Raw genomic sequence first — 14,162 nt, forward strand, 5'->3', positions numbered from 1 at the left:
TTTCGTGTTGCGCCATCTTACAAGATCTCAATATCGTGTTTCAGTAGTGGTACACAACATAGTTGTCAGTAAGCGACAACACTGATCCTATAGAATATGTGGCTAATTGGAATATAATTGATATTTTGAAATGCATTGTTAAAGAACAATCTAGGATTCAAATCACAAATTGTGGTATTAAATGTTAGACAACTGTGGTAGAATCTGAGTTCTTGTAATCAGAAAAATAAACAAATCTCATTTAACTGTCTTATTCGATGAACAGCATGTTATGATATAGCTTTAGGTATTTACCAGTATTATCAGAACGGTGATTCTGTTTGCCCTATTCAAATCCGTCCAATCTTATAGAATAAGTGGTCATTATGCTGTATGCACTACGTTTTGTATTTAGATATAAATATATTTGATAATTTTTTAAGCAAACAATTACTAGATTACAACAAACCAAAGGGAACAGCCAACTCAAATATATCTTGTATCGAAGTCTGTACATGTTTAACAGCGTCACGACGTGAAGGACAATGTTGTTTACGTCACTTTTTAAATTGAAAACTGTAGCAAAAATATCATGCGTGTAATATGGGTTGGTTTTACATTGCTAATTATACAAACGAAAGAGTTGTCATTTGTACGTCCAAAGATAGTTCAGACAATTATATATACCTAAAGCGACATAATTACGACTTGTATGTAATAACGTCGGCGTAAATAGGACAACTGTAGACATATGCACATTGACCTACAATCCTTACATACACATTGATCTTATCACGGACTTTTTTAAACGACATTGTTACAGATATTGTGGACATGTAATTGATTAGATTCTTTGGTGCAACTTGATATAATCACAAATCACACAAACTACAATGGCTGTTCGACAAGCCACTGCTGTCTTTCTTCCCATGTTTATTGCACAGAGTGAATAAGCCGTCAGAGAGAATTTAAATCTCTGCTAATTGATATGCACTTGTAGCAGGTACACCACGTAGGTGCGCATGCTCAACTTGTATCTAATTCCATATCAAGATGTATACCATATGCTTCGATTCAGTTACAGTTTTGGGTCCTGAGGCCATTATCTTATAGGAAAGGGTCTCCCAGAAGAACGGAACGGCTGTATAATACAGTTTTATATTCATTACTCGGTACGTAAGATATCAATATACACTGTACCTATATGCAACGGTGTTAGAGTTCACGTGGCCAGCATGATAGTTAAAGCACAAACTCCTGGCCAATGGAAAACTTTCATATACATTCTAAAAATATTGTTAGCATGTAAAGATTAATCTATTGTAAATATTAATTATTATATTTTTTTTAAAACTTTTTCGTTAAATGCATTAATGTGAGAATACATGAATCGTGTCGAGATAAATTAGACATTACTAAATTAGACAGTACTGAATTGTCATGTTAAATTCTACACGTGTATGATAAACAATCACGTGCTGATACATTATCAATGTATACTTTGAATTTTTTTTTCAAGCAAAGAGTGCAGTTATTGCAGTTGACTTGGGAAAAAATGCTGGCGTTTATAAAAGTCCCCAAACACGTACTTCAATTGCCGTTTTTGTTAAAAATAAAAATATTTCCAAAGCAGATTTACACAAAATTGAACCTGGTAACTAGAGTAATGAAGCGTGATTGGTTCTCGGACATTCATAAAGTGGAGTGGCGCACGTGCGATGTGCATTTCAATTACTTTATTGACTGTAGGCCATACGGCCCATAAGTACATATTATAAACAAAACAATACATGATAATGGCAAAGAACAGCAATGCTACAGTACAAATACAAAGTGGGGTACGGATTAAAGATATAAAGATCGGATTTTGTTTGCTTCAAATATAAATTTGCCTAAGCGACTTAATTCTTTGATATTTTGTACACTTAATAACTGTATTAATTTGAACATTGAAGGCTTTTGCCAATATCTCAGTCGTTGATTTACAAATTAAACAGTGTCTCAAATTTCGATCAATATTGTTAAAGCGGCCAGTTTCGATTGCTAAGGAATGCGCAGACATGCGTAGTTTTGATAAACATATTCTGAATTTCTTAGGTATATACTTAGTTAAATAAAACTGAATAGAAAAATTATCCACAATGTGTTTATATAAAACACATTTCGAGGACTTTTCTAATGCATCTCTCAAATACTGTTGGGCTTGGTCAAAAATTCTTTGTCGTATACAAGGTAAAATAGTTTCAGAGTTATTTGGTGATTGACAGAACCATATTTCGCCGAAACCTAAAGAGCATAATAACTCCTTTACACCGTGTACCCAATTAAAACATAAACCAGTGTTTTTACTTAATAAAAAATCATATGCAGTATTCAAAATACAGTTTTTTGTGTCGAGTAGTTTGAACCAATATTTAATAATTCTATATCTGCGTGTATATTCTAAGGGCAAACGACCAAGTTCCCAGTAAACTGTTACATTATTTGTTGATTTTTTAACCTTAAGTAATTTCTTACAAAAAAGAACATGTACATTTTCAATATCTGGACCTTTGGTCGAGCCCCACACTTCATATGCATAAAACAGAATACTACTTACATAAGTATCAAACAAACTCAACATGGTTTTACAATTTAAACTCATATTTGAACATTGCATTTATAGACAGGTATAGCCTCCTTGTTACCTGTGATATAACAATAGTAAAATGGCCATGCTAATAAGGAGCGGACCGATTGTCATACTACCTGTCCACCACCGTACATCAAATACCAGACTTTTATTGTTTATGTCATACCGATACCTGTAAGGCATGCACATGTCTGGTATTTAACGAAGTGGGTGTTTGTGTTTATGCAGTTTATGCACCGTGATGTAGAGAATTGGACACTATTACAGGTAAATGTATATACGATAAGAAGTATGATATGGACGAAATCAATCGCACTTTAGTATGCATACATATATGGGGGGCGGGGCTCCGTCCCACGCCCTGATCAATTCTAAACTATCAGAAGGTGGTTTTCCAGATGTGTAAAATTGTAATACAGGAGTGATAATATTCATAATATTTCTGAAAATGTTGCAAATGAAGTCGTAGTTTTTTTCACAAATGACCGCAAGAAAGTCTTTTGTTCCACCAGGTATATCGATTTTAGAAGTGATTTAATAATCTCTCGAAATTCTTGTCAAAATAGAGAAAAAACTGAAATCTTGAATTATGAAACACAGATTAGATATTCACGGTATTTACATCTATCAAGACGGAAACATACGAAAGAGAAACGACTTTTGGATTGGCGATGACGTAAATAATAAACAAGACACGTGTGCGTCTAAAAATACCAAAGACTTAGACAAATTGGCCAAATATATTAAAGTATCAAATGCTAAAAGAATTTCATTAATTTAGTTATGCTCTCCGAGTATATTGTCTCTGGCACGTAGTTATTGTTTTTTGATGTTGTCAATGTTATGTAAATTTGTATATTGTGTATGTGTATGATACTGAAGAGTCGGAAGACTCAAAGCTAATAAAGAACTTGAACTTGAATATCAATATTATCCCGTGCATGTTCCAACAGTTAGGTCGTGTGGCGGTAGGTTTAAGTGATACTCGGAATAGTTGATGTAGTATTACACACAATACTTTGATCAAAGAAATACAATATCCTACGTGTGTAGGATGTCCCTAGCAACACAAGTTTCGTGTTTATACCGCACGTGTACATGCCTGTGATACGTGTGCCTCTGTATTTGTGTTTTAAATTGCACGTGTATGTGAACTATATACATGCTGTAGTCACCACCTAAACCAAAGAGTTCTCAATACACGTACCGAACGAGAGGTTCATACATAATTATGATCTCTAGATAAGATACAATTTATATCGAAACTTAGATTTTGAAGAAAACTTGTACTTTGGAATTTCAAAGTACAGCTTTATCCATTGTTTGCACTGTGGAATTTCAAAGTACAGCTTTATCCATTGTTTGCAGTGTGCGATATTTTCCCATGACGATTTCAAAGTAACTTTTTTATAATCACAATTCCAGATTTTTACAACGAGGTAGATCCTCATGTTGTCATTACCTGACAATATATAGCAGAAAACAGAGGAAGTATGATCAAATTCAAATACACATTCTTGTGAGCACGTCAATACACGATGTAGCTAAGATACAAGGTATAACAATAGTACAATTACAATATCCTGTTAATGACATTATTGATAAATACATATAAAGCTCACAATACATGTGTATATTTGTGTAGCGTCTGGGTACCCAGGTACATCTATATATCTTATTTCAAACGTTCCTAGTTTGTTCCATGCTAAGACATTTACAACAATAATATTTGCATTCTTTATAAGTGGACTTTCAAAGGTTTGGCACTCGCCATTTGGTAGCTCTATCAAAAACCGTTATCCTGGCGCCTAGTAGCGCAAAATGGTCTGATTGTGCCTGAACGCCATTCACAAGCAATTTTTCTCTGCTATCAATCATTGCTGGACAAGACTTTAAAAGAGTCAAAACGAATTGACGCCACGTTCAAGCCCCACATGGGTGTAACTAAAGCCGGTCAATATGATAGCCGTCGCTTTTGTTCTCCTCAACGGTTCCACTAATTTTCCTCTATGTAATTTGGTGCCGATTCGGTGCCCGCTAATGGAGATGGAGTGTGGAGATGACTTCGTCGCAAACCGGCAAGATTCGCAGGATGACGGGATGGATAATAGGGCCCTAATACAATTACTCGATCATGTTATCCTCTGATAATTTGCAAATCCAAATGAGCCCTGTCATAAATTCTCTATTATTTCTGGCGGTTAGACGTGCGAAACGGACATGTTCTAACAAACGGAAGTGTGTCATGGCTGTGTAAAACAATGTGGTACACCGGAACGGTAGATTCCGGGGTAAAAACTTACATTTTCACTTGCATGGTATCAGCCCATGGGATTATTGCATTAATAGAGAGATAAATAATGTCATAATATTTCACAGTTTGATTGAATAATTATTTTTGTATTGGTAAAGGGTATCTTTATCGGCGAACTTCGGTGTGGGTATCTGAGTTGAGAACTCATTAAGAATTAAGTCACTAATAAAACGTATTTCATTTTTATGGTAAACTCAAAGATCATTTATCTTGACAAGGTATCGAGAAACGAGTGTTTTTTTCTGATAAATAAGGAATTCGAAAACTTTCTAGAAATTTGAATTCGATCATGAGATAAGATAAGTACTAACATATACCCCGGCTGGCGCCTTGTAGGTGAGAAAAGGGGTTCACAATCGTGTATTTACTAGACATGATTACATGTATTTCGAAACCACGTAATATATCTACGCATTGTAGGATTTCCTTCGTTGTATCATTAAATATGTTGGCACAATGTATCTAATATAAATCAATCTGTGATATCTGATTGACTAATTCTAGTTGTATATTTGATTTTTGTGAATTATGCAATTTGTGAAGCATCAGTACATAATTATAATACTAATGTCAGAATATACAAGTTGATGCTGTAGTCACGTGGATCGGGATGTGAGGACAGACATATCGGCTCTGAGTTCCACGTAAAGGATGTTAAACTTCATTGTTTGTCAAATGAGTGCCAACCTTCGGACAATGGCCTCGAGGTTACGTGTGATTGAAGAGCGGGTACAGGGTTCGAACGACAGTGTATCGGTAATGTGTTTGTTTTCTGGGTTTATCACTCCGTGAACAACACCATGGATCATCACCTGAGGTTATGTGGCTGGGCTCTACCCGACTGAGCCTCAGTTTCGTATATATGGCAGCCCCACTAATGCAGGGAGCCTGAAGATGGTTCCGAGTTCCGAGTTCCGTTTAAGAAAAACTGAAATATTATGTATTAATGCAACGGCATTTCATCACGCGGTATCAAATATCACCAAAAAAACACGGTATTATGATAATAATCTAGTCTCGACGATATGACAGGGACAGTGAAATGTGTTCAGTTCCTTATTACATTGACAAGTATGAATAAAAGGTCAATAAGCCGTTTTAAAATGTATTTGGTTATAACATACTTTATTTCAATAACTACACAACTTAACGATATCACAAAGGTCATCTCCACAATACAGAGATAAATTAAGAAATAACATAAATGTAGTATACATTTTTCACAAAGGATGTGGTTTACATGATACAAGTTAATGTGTAAAATGCATTTTCCTTAATTGCTATTTTAAGTAAATTTGTGTCCAATGCTATACAGATGTACTTTCTGCACACAAGAATATGCCTAACAAGAAATATCTTTAAAAAAAAAGATAAACGGCATAGTTTTAATGCTGGTGGTTATAATGTAAAACTGCTGGTGAAATAAATGAACGAACTTATGCGTTTCAGCAGTAATAACTAATCAGTTTGAATCATTTTTGGTGATAATAAGACTGCATTTGAATCATGAATAGTTTATCAATGTGTCGTTTGAAAAAAATACATCCACTTATTCAGCATGCATTCAATCTCAACTTTGTTTCGTTTTTAATTGGATATATGCATTTTGCATTTACAGCTACATTGACCAATCACATACTTTATCTTGACCAGTAACGCCACCTGTCGCGTCATATCCGGAACCAAAAGAATAATAAACGGCTATACCGAAAAACCTTTTCTTAAATAGCTCGCCCCTGTGATCGAGAAAACTGGTGTAGTGGTGATCGTCGGATATGACGAGAGTACAGCGTCACATGCGAGAATGGCCACGCGCACGTATTCACAAGCCATAAATCTATAGATAAGCCTTTGGGATTTGTAACAGACACAAGTGTTTAGTGACGTATACATACAAACACCTGTCTATTTCAATTAGCATATACATATATGTCTATATCTATTTAGTGAAGTCTACAGCCACCTGTTAATTTCTCATTCACATATATAGTTGACTATGGAATAAAACGTGTTTGTCTTATAGCGGAGACGAAAGGTTTCAAGCAATCATATTTTGCAAATGAAAAAGTGTGTTATATTTATTTACTCATATTTGAATACTGTACAAGTTAATAGTTCATTCAATAGATTTGTTGATTTTTTTTTTCTAATTTTGCAAGCAAGCAAACTTTTTGTTCTTTTTACATTGTTAATGTATATGTTCATATATAAATATTTAGAACGAAAATAAAACAAAACATTGTAGAAGACGGCAGATTTTAGCAAACTCTTTTTCTTGAAATTCAGGTCCATACATCCTGCTTATACTTAATTCTACTACACACAGTTATTAGATATGGAGTTAAGCTTTTATCAAAACTATTCACAACTTGGAAATTTATGACTTGCACTAAATCAAACACATTGTGATCTTCCTATTACAATTTATATACATCAAATAGAGGTATCTCAGAAAGTTCACTAAAATGGCGACACAATTCTAACTTCTTGTCGAGAAATCGGTTGGTATACCTTCCAAAGTATCAATTAATTGATCGGTAACTGCAATATTTGTAATATTTGGTGAGATCTATAATAAACACCAGAACTCTACAGCCTCAAGTACCCTCTGTCTATTGTATCTACAGTACCCATGGTAACGTTCGGAATCTCTGTATCTACAGTACCAATGGTAACATTCGGAATCTCTGTATCTACAGTACTCATGGTAACATTCGGAATGTCTGTATCTACAGTACCCATCGTAACATTCGGAATCTCTGTATCTACAGTACTCATGGTAACATTCGGAATGTCTGTATCTACAGTACTCATGGTAACATTCGGAATCTCTGTATCTACAGTACCCATGGTAACGTTCGGAATCTCTGTATCTACAGTACTCATGGTAACATTCGGAATATCTGTATCTACAGTACCCATGGTAACATTCGGAATCTCTGTATCTACAGTACCCATGGTAACATTCGGAATCTCTGTATCTACAGTACCCATGGTAACGTTCGGAATCTCTGTATATACAGTACCCATGGTAACGTTCGGAATCTCTGTATCTACAGTACCCATGGTAACATTCGGAATCTCTGTATCTGCAGTACCCATGGTAACATTCGGAATCTCTGTATCTACAGTACCCATGGTAACATTCGGAATCTCTGTATCTACAGTACTGATGGTGACGTTCGGAATCTCTTTATCTACAGTACTCATGGTAACATTCGGAATCTCTTGTTCGGAATCTCTTTATCTACAGTACTCATGGTAACATTCGGAATCTCTTTATCTACAGTACCCATGGTAACGTTCGGAATCTCTGTATCTACAGTACCCATGGTAACGTTCGGAATCTCAGTATCTACAGTTGTCATGGTAACATTCGGAATCTCTGAATCTACAGTACTCATGGTAACATTCGGAATATCTGTATCTACAGTACTCATGGTAACATTCGGAATCTCTGTATCTACAGTTGTCATGGTAACATTCGGAATCTCTGTATCTACAGTTGTCATGGTAACATTCGAAAACTCTGAATCTTCAGTACTGATGGTAACATTCGGAATCTCTTTATCTATAGTACTGATGGTAACATTCGGAATCTGTATCTACAGAACTCATGGTAACATTCGGAATCTCTGTATCTACAGAACTCATGGTAACATTCGGAATCTCTTTATCTTCAGAACTCATGGTAACATTCGGAATCTGTATCTACAGAACTCATGGTAACATTCGGAATCTCTTTATCTACAGTACCCATGGTAACATTCGGAATCTCTTTATCTACAGAACTCATGGTAACATTCGGAATCTCTTTATCTACAGTACCCATGGTAACATTCGGAATCTCTTTATCTACAGTACTCACTAGTAGGTCACCTTTGTATTTGTTTTCTTCCTTTATTTCCAGTGATCTCTCTCTCTCAGTTGTGGATTTTGTAATAGCTTGTGGCCACACTATAGCGTTGTCGAATGGAATTCCATGCTACCCGGGTTATGTCATTTTAGGCAGATAAAGTTCAGATGGCATGTAATCTCTGGATACGTCTTCACATTATGTCAGCTCCTTGCACGCCGCACCAGGCAGCCAATCGTGTGCAAGGCAATGATCATCGCGGGGAGAAACAATTAATAAACGTGTAATTATCTATATTACATTAACTTTAATACTACATTAAAGCTGGCGTCCAATCGAATCAAATCGAACATAAAACATTACGAATCTGATGTCATGTTTCTCCATGTTTTGCTTTTTCTAAACCATAAGTACACGTGAACAAAATATAATGTACCCCACGTATAAATTATGTATACCATTTATAATTGAAATAAAAATACATTTCTTGTTATTGGTTTATTTTCATAATTTTCATTTATTTATCGATTCATTTTTTATTTTCATTTATTTGATTTTTATTCATTTTTTATTTATTCATTTTTTATTTATTCATTTACTTTTTTTAATCTTACTTTGTTTATCATTACTAATCAGAACGTATCACTATTTGTTATAACAGAGAGGTCAGAAACCGATCATTACCTATACATGGCTTCCATGATCTCTATTTCCTCGGAAACAGCCTACAGTACACAAGTGTTAATAATTCACCCGAACCTCACCACAATCAATAAAGATTTGTTTATATAAACCTACGTAATCTCTAGATTGTAATCACTGACATTCGATCCTGATCAATTGGTATCGAGAGAAGCACTTGGCGGGGAGAATATTAACATCGGGCATACAATAGGAGGTGAGCTTTAGCTTACAACTCAACGTAACATATTACAAAGTTCCAAGGCAACATCTACTGCTGAATTATCCCTCTCTCAATGATATTAAGACTAAAAATAAAAATTTATTTTAATATTTTTTATTATCATTATCATTTTTTTTTATTTTCTTATTTTGATATCTTTGATATGTAGGCCTACCCTTCTAGAACACCCCGTCCTATTTCCCTGTATGTATATTCCAAGGATCACCATGCCAGTCTTTTTTCATATTTTCCCTCTTTTTATCGAATTCGTTATCGTGTCAGTAATCGCTTCTGTTTTAGATGAGTTACCAAGCTTCCTACTAGGTGGGAAAAGAAATGAATTAATTTAGCTGGACATTTCGGTACAAAAAATTTTGGCTGGTATTAACTCTACGTTTGACATTGGAGTCTATGTACCAGAATAAGAAGTTTTCGATAACCTCATGGTACTATATTACTATATATATTACATTATAGTCAGAAGTTAGACAAAGAACTGTACAAAGAGCACTTGTAAATATCCAATATGAAGGTAAAACATATAAATATATGTAGATGTTTCGACCTTCTAGAGCAGTTATAGAAGGGTGAGGGTGTGAGGGGGATGGGGGGAGGGAGGCGGACTGACCAAAAAAGAGGGAAGAGCATGAATAACAGACAAACAATATTTTACTCAAACATATGATAAAGTATAGAAGGGTTTTTGATTTGTGTTAACAATAGATATTTTTTTCAAACTAAGAAAAGTTAAGTAAGCGTAAATAAGCTGCCTGGAGACTAAGTGGCAGTCCAACCTTTGAAAATAGTCTGTCCAGTATGGCAAAAACTGCCACAAGGCACTTACATGTTTGTGATATGTCACTTCGGTGACAGATTTGGTCAGAATGAAAAATGATATGATTGCTTCATATAAAAGCCTGACGTTATACTTTTAAAATGCAATAGTAGTATATATAATATAATGAACTCTGTTTACTGCTAAGTTTCATTCAGCCATTCCAGTATCCCTTTAGATCATGCACGTGTGTAAAAATAAAGATATAAATTAAAAACATATCAAGCTAATGTAAACGAGCATTTTGACGAAAACGTCGTACATTTTGATCTAAAACTGGAACAAGCAGGCTATTTCTCTAGATTCCAATATCATTTAACACAGGTATACATTACCTAGCTACGGGCAAACATTAAATCATTCAAATTATAGAAAAAAAATATAAGTAGGACATTATACATCATGCACCCATTTAACAAATACGTGTATTTTGTATGATTTACATTTACGTCGGGAAGAAGATGACTTAAATCGTTATAATCGTTCAAATGGTCTCCTTTGCACATTAACTCACCAATCCTCTCTGCCAATGCCCATTTGTCTGATTTATTGGCCACGTCTTCGATGTATCTATGTGTGTGAATTGACGTTTATTTTGCGAGAAGAATTGCGCACAAGTCATTAGGTATATCGTATACTTTTATCTGATGTGTTGGTTAATGAATATGCCAACATTATATATTATTTGATTGAATCTTTTAGGTTATAAAATATAATTTCACATAAATAAGTAAAATTGGCCTGGCGAGCTGTCTCTGATTAAACTGAGATACATAATCACACATGTTATGAGATATTTATGTTGCACTATAAATTAGAACGTATTTGACATTGATTTTAGTTCTAAGTATTTCAATATATTTTAGAAAATTGAAATGGTAATTTTTTAATTATTTAAAAAAAAATACATATTTCAAATTGTTTTGTAATGCATTTACCGAGTATGTTATTGTGCAAAATTTTGATGGTACATTTTTCTATTATTGTTTGATATACTTCCTGAAAGATTTTTCAATATTTGATGGATATTATTTGAATACTAATTAAATCCATACGTGTAAATATTATGTCATATACAATGGATAGTTTTTTTGTTTTTTTTTTATGAGTTGAGCTTACTGAATCCTTTATCTCGGATTACTGGTTGTTTATAAGTTTTCCGTTTTTTGTGTTTTCCCGAAATATCATGACAGTCTTTAAACATATAACCTACTCCGTGTAGACTCCAGAAGTCGAAGCGTGTAATCTGACGCGGGAAGGCCAAGTCACTTTAACTTAGTATATGTTAAAACAGGTTATTATTGCTGTGAGAGTTTCTAAACCAGAACCAATATATGTCTGTCAGATGTCTATTAGGTGCTCTACAAACATCGCGCATGCTACTTGAAAATGTTTATTTATTTATCAGAATTGTGTCCAAATAATATTATAATGATGCATGGGGCACACAATGCTGTAAAAATAAAATAAACAAACTCGAAAGGGGCGGGGCCTTTGATATCGATCTCAGATGAAAGAGACCTCGTCAACACAGAAAAAAAAAAAGAGTTCTTTAATCGTCTCGGTAAAATAGATAGGAAAAGTGCCGATTTTTATGACAGTAACTTCTCGTTCTTTCTATTGTTACAATATTTAAAGGTTTTAATGCCTGATATTGTCACTTTCGGAATATCATTTTAACCGCCCTCTAATCAACATTGGTTGGAATTTTAAAATAACAGCCCTGGGAACAATGTTGAAAACTATCTATCTGCAAAGTTGTCAGATTATTTGGTTTCTGGTGTGAAACTGTGTAACGGCCCTTTACATAAATCCTATACGTATAAACTAGTGTGGGTATTCCAACCATAAGTGCTGATTTTATCAATATTGTGAGCTCCTCGTTCCTCGGAATTGTTTAACTATAATCTGAATACAAGCAAAGGGTCGTCAGTCTGGATCCTGTGATGGTCCGGATAAAGCTTGTGCTGTTAGATGTCTTATATATATAAATATATAGTAGTCCGAGTTATTGATGAAATGGTATATACTTTAATACTGTACTGTTAAGGGATATATATATATAGTTGTTAGTATTCTTACAATTGATTTTTACATTTCTGAAGCGTTTTTAAAATATATATCATGGTGAGGTGAGGGATATTTCTTAACTGTTAAATACATAAAATGGTGAGATGGGGATATTTCTGAACTGTTAAATACGTATAATGGTGAGGTGGGTTTTGTTTTATCCCAGTCTTATAAACGCTAAACGATCACGGATACAATAAACATGTAAGTATTATTATCAGGATGAATTATAAACATACTTTTAAATAAACCATGTGGTAGTTTAAGTGTCGCTCTGTTATGATGAGTTGATGAATTCATTAATTAATTCATTTCTTCATGTTTTTCTAAGCTAAATATAAAACATTGTGATTGAAAATAATTTGAAATCCTTAAAACAGTTCTCAAAAAACAAAACACAATGTTGATTACTGGTTATAATGGCATGTCATGCACAAAACAATATATATTGGTAAGTTATTAATATATTATATAATAATTTTGTATGGTATAAAAATGATATTTTATATTTAATATGTTATTCATATATTCTTAAGCAATAACTAAACGTGTTTGCTTAATATTTTTAAAGATATGAAGGTTTTAAAAGAATTAGAAAAACGTTAGAAAAATAAAATCTTCATTTCTTACTTATAGATCATAAATGCTGTTAAGCTGTACATTGCACACTTGTGATATTTGTACGCAGGAGTCCATGTACGGCATCTTAAAATATGCAATTTAGTTTCAAATATGTTAGAGGTTTTATTACTTTATAAAATATAAAACGAAAATATATATGTATTTTAAATATTTTTTGTTTGAATGCAGCTTGTGGTCTGTAGCTGTTATGAAGTTGGACAGAATGTAAAAGCATTTAACATTAACTTGGCAGTACGTATATACAGCGATCTTTAGAATTATGCTAATTTTGAATGTAGAGGGTGCAATAAATCTGATCTTATTTTTAATAATAATTTATGTAAGCTTAACTATCAACGATATTCTTCTCTGGTATAATTTAAATGTATACTGCTTATATTGTGTAGTAAACATTTGCAACTTTGTTGGTTTTCACATGTTATCAAAACCAAATTAATTAAGAAAAAACTTCGTATATGATATACATACCCGATATGCTTTAATAAACAAATGATAAAAATAACTTTGGCATAAATAAAACGAATTCGTATATACGTAAATCAAAAAATATATATATATATAATAACAAAACGACAGACAATATATGGTAGAGGAAAAACGATAGTTCTCATGTTGGCACAGTGATGACATTCTACACCGGCCGGATTATTAAAATGTATGTGACTCTTCACCAGTTCTAAACGATTCAGCTTACACCACTACGACACCGCCTGAAAACAGGGGTTGGCCAACACAATAAAAACATCGCTTACCAGACGAGGACTGAGTTTGTTAACTACGTCAAGAAAGGAGCCTCTGCTTGGCTTCTTGATAGAGTAATGCTAATTCATTTTCCGTCTGCTTATGAAAGCCCTGTTATCTTTTACAAGAAATGATAACAGTTGTTATTAGCAAGTTTGCCCGGTTAATTTTGATTTATTTAATATTTTA

This window comes from Pecten maximus, chromosome 12, assembly GCF_902652985.1.
Source record: "Pecten maximus chromosome 12, xPecMax1.1, whole genome shotgun sequence".
Lineage (NCBI taxonomy): Eukaryota > Metazoa > Mollusca > Bivalvia > Pectinida > Pectinidae > Pecten > Pecten maximus.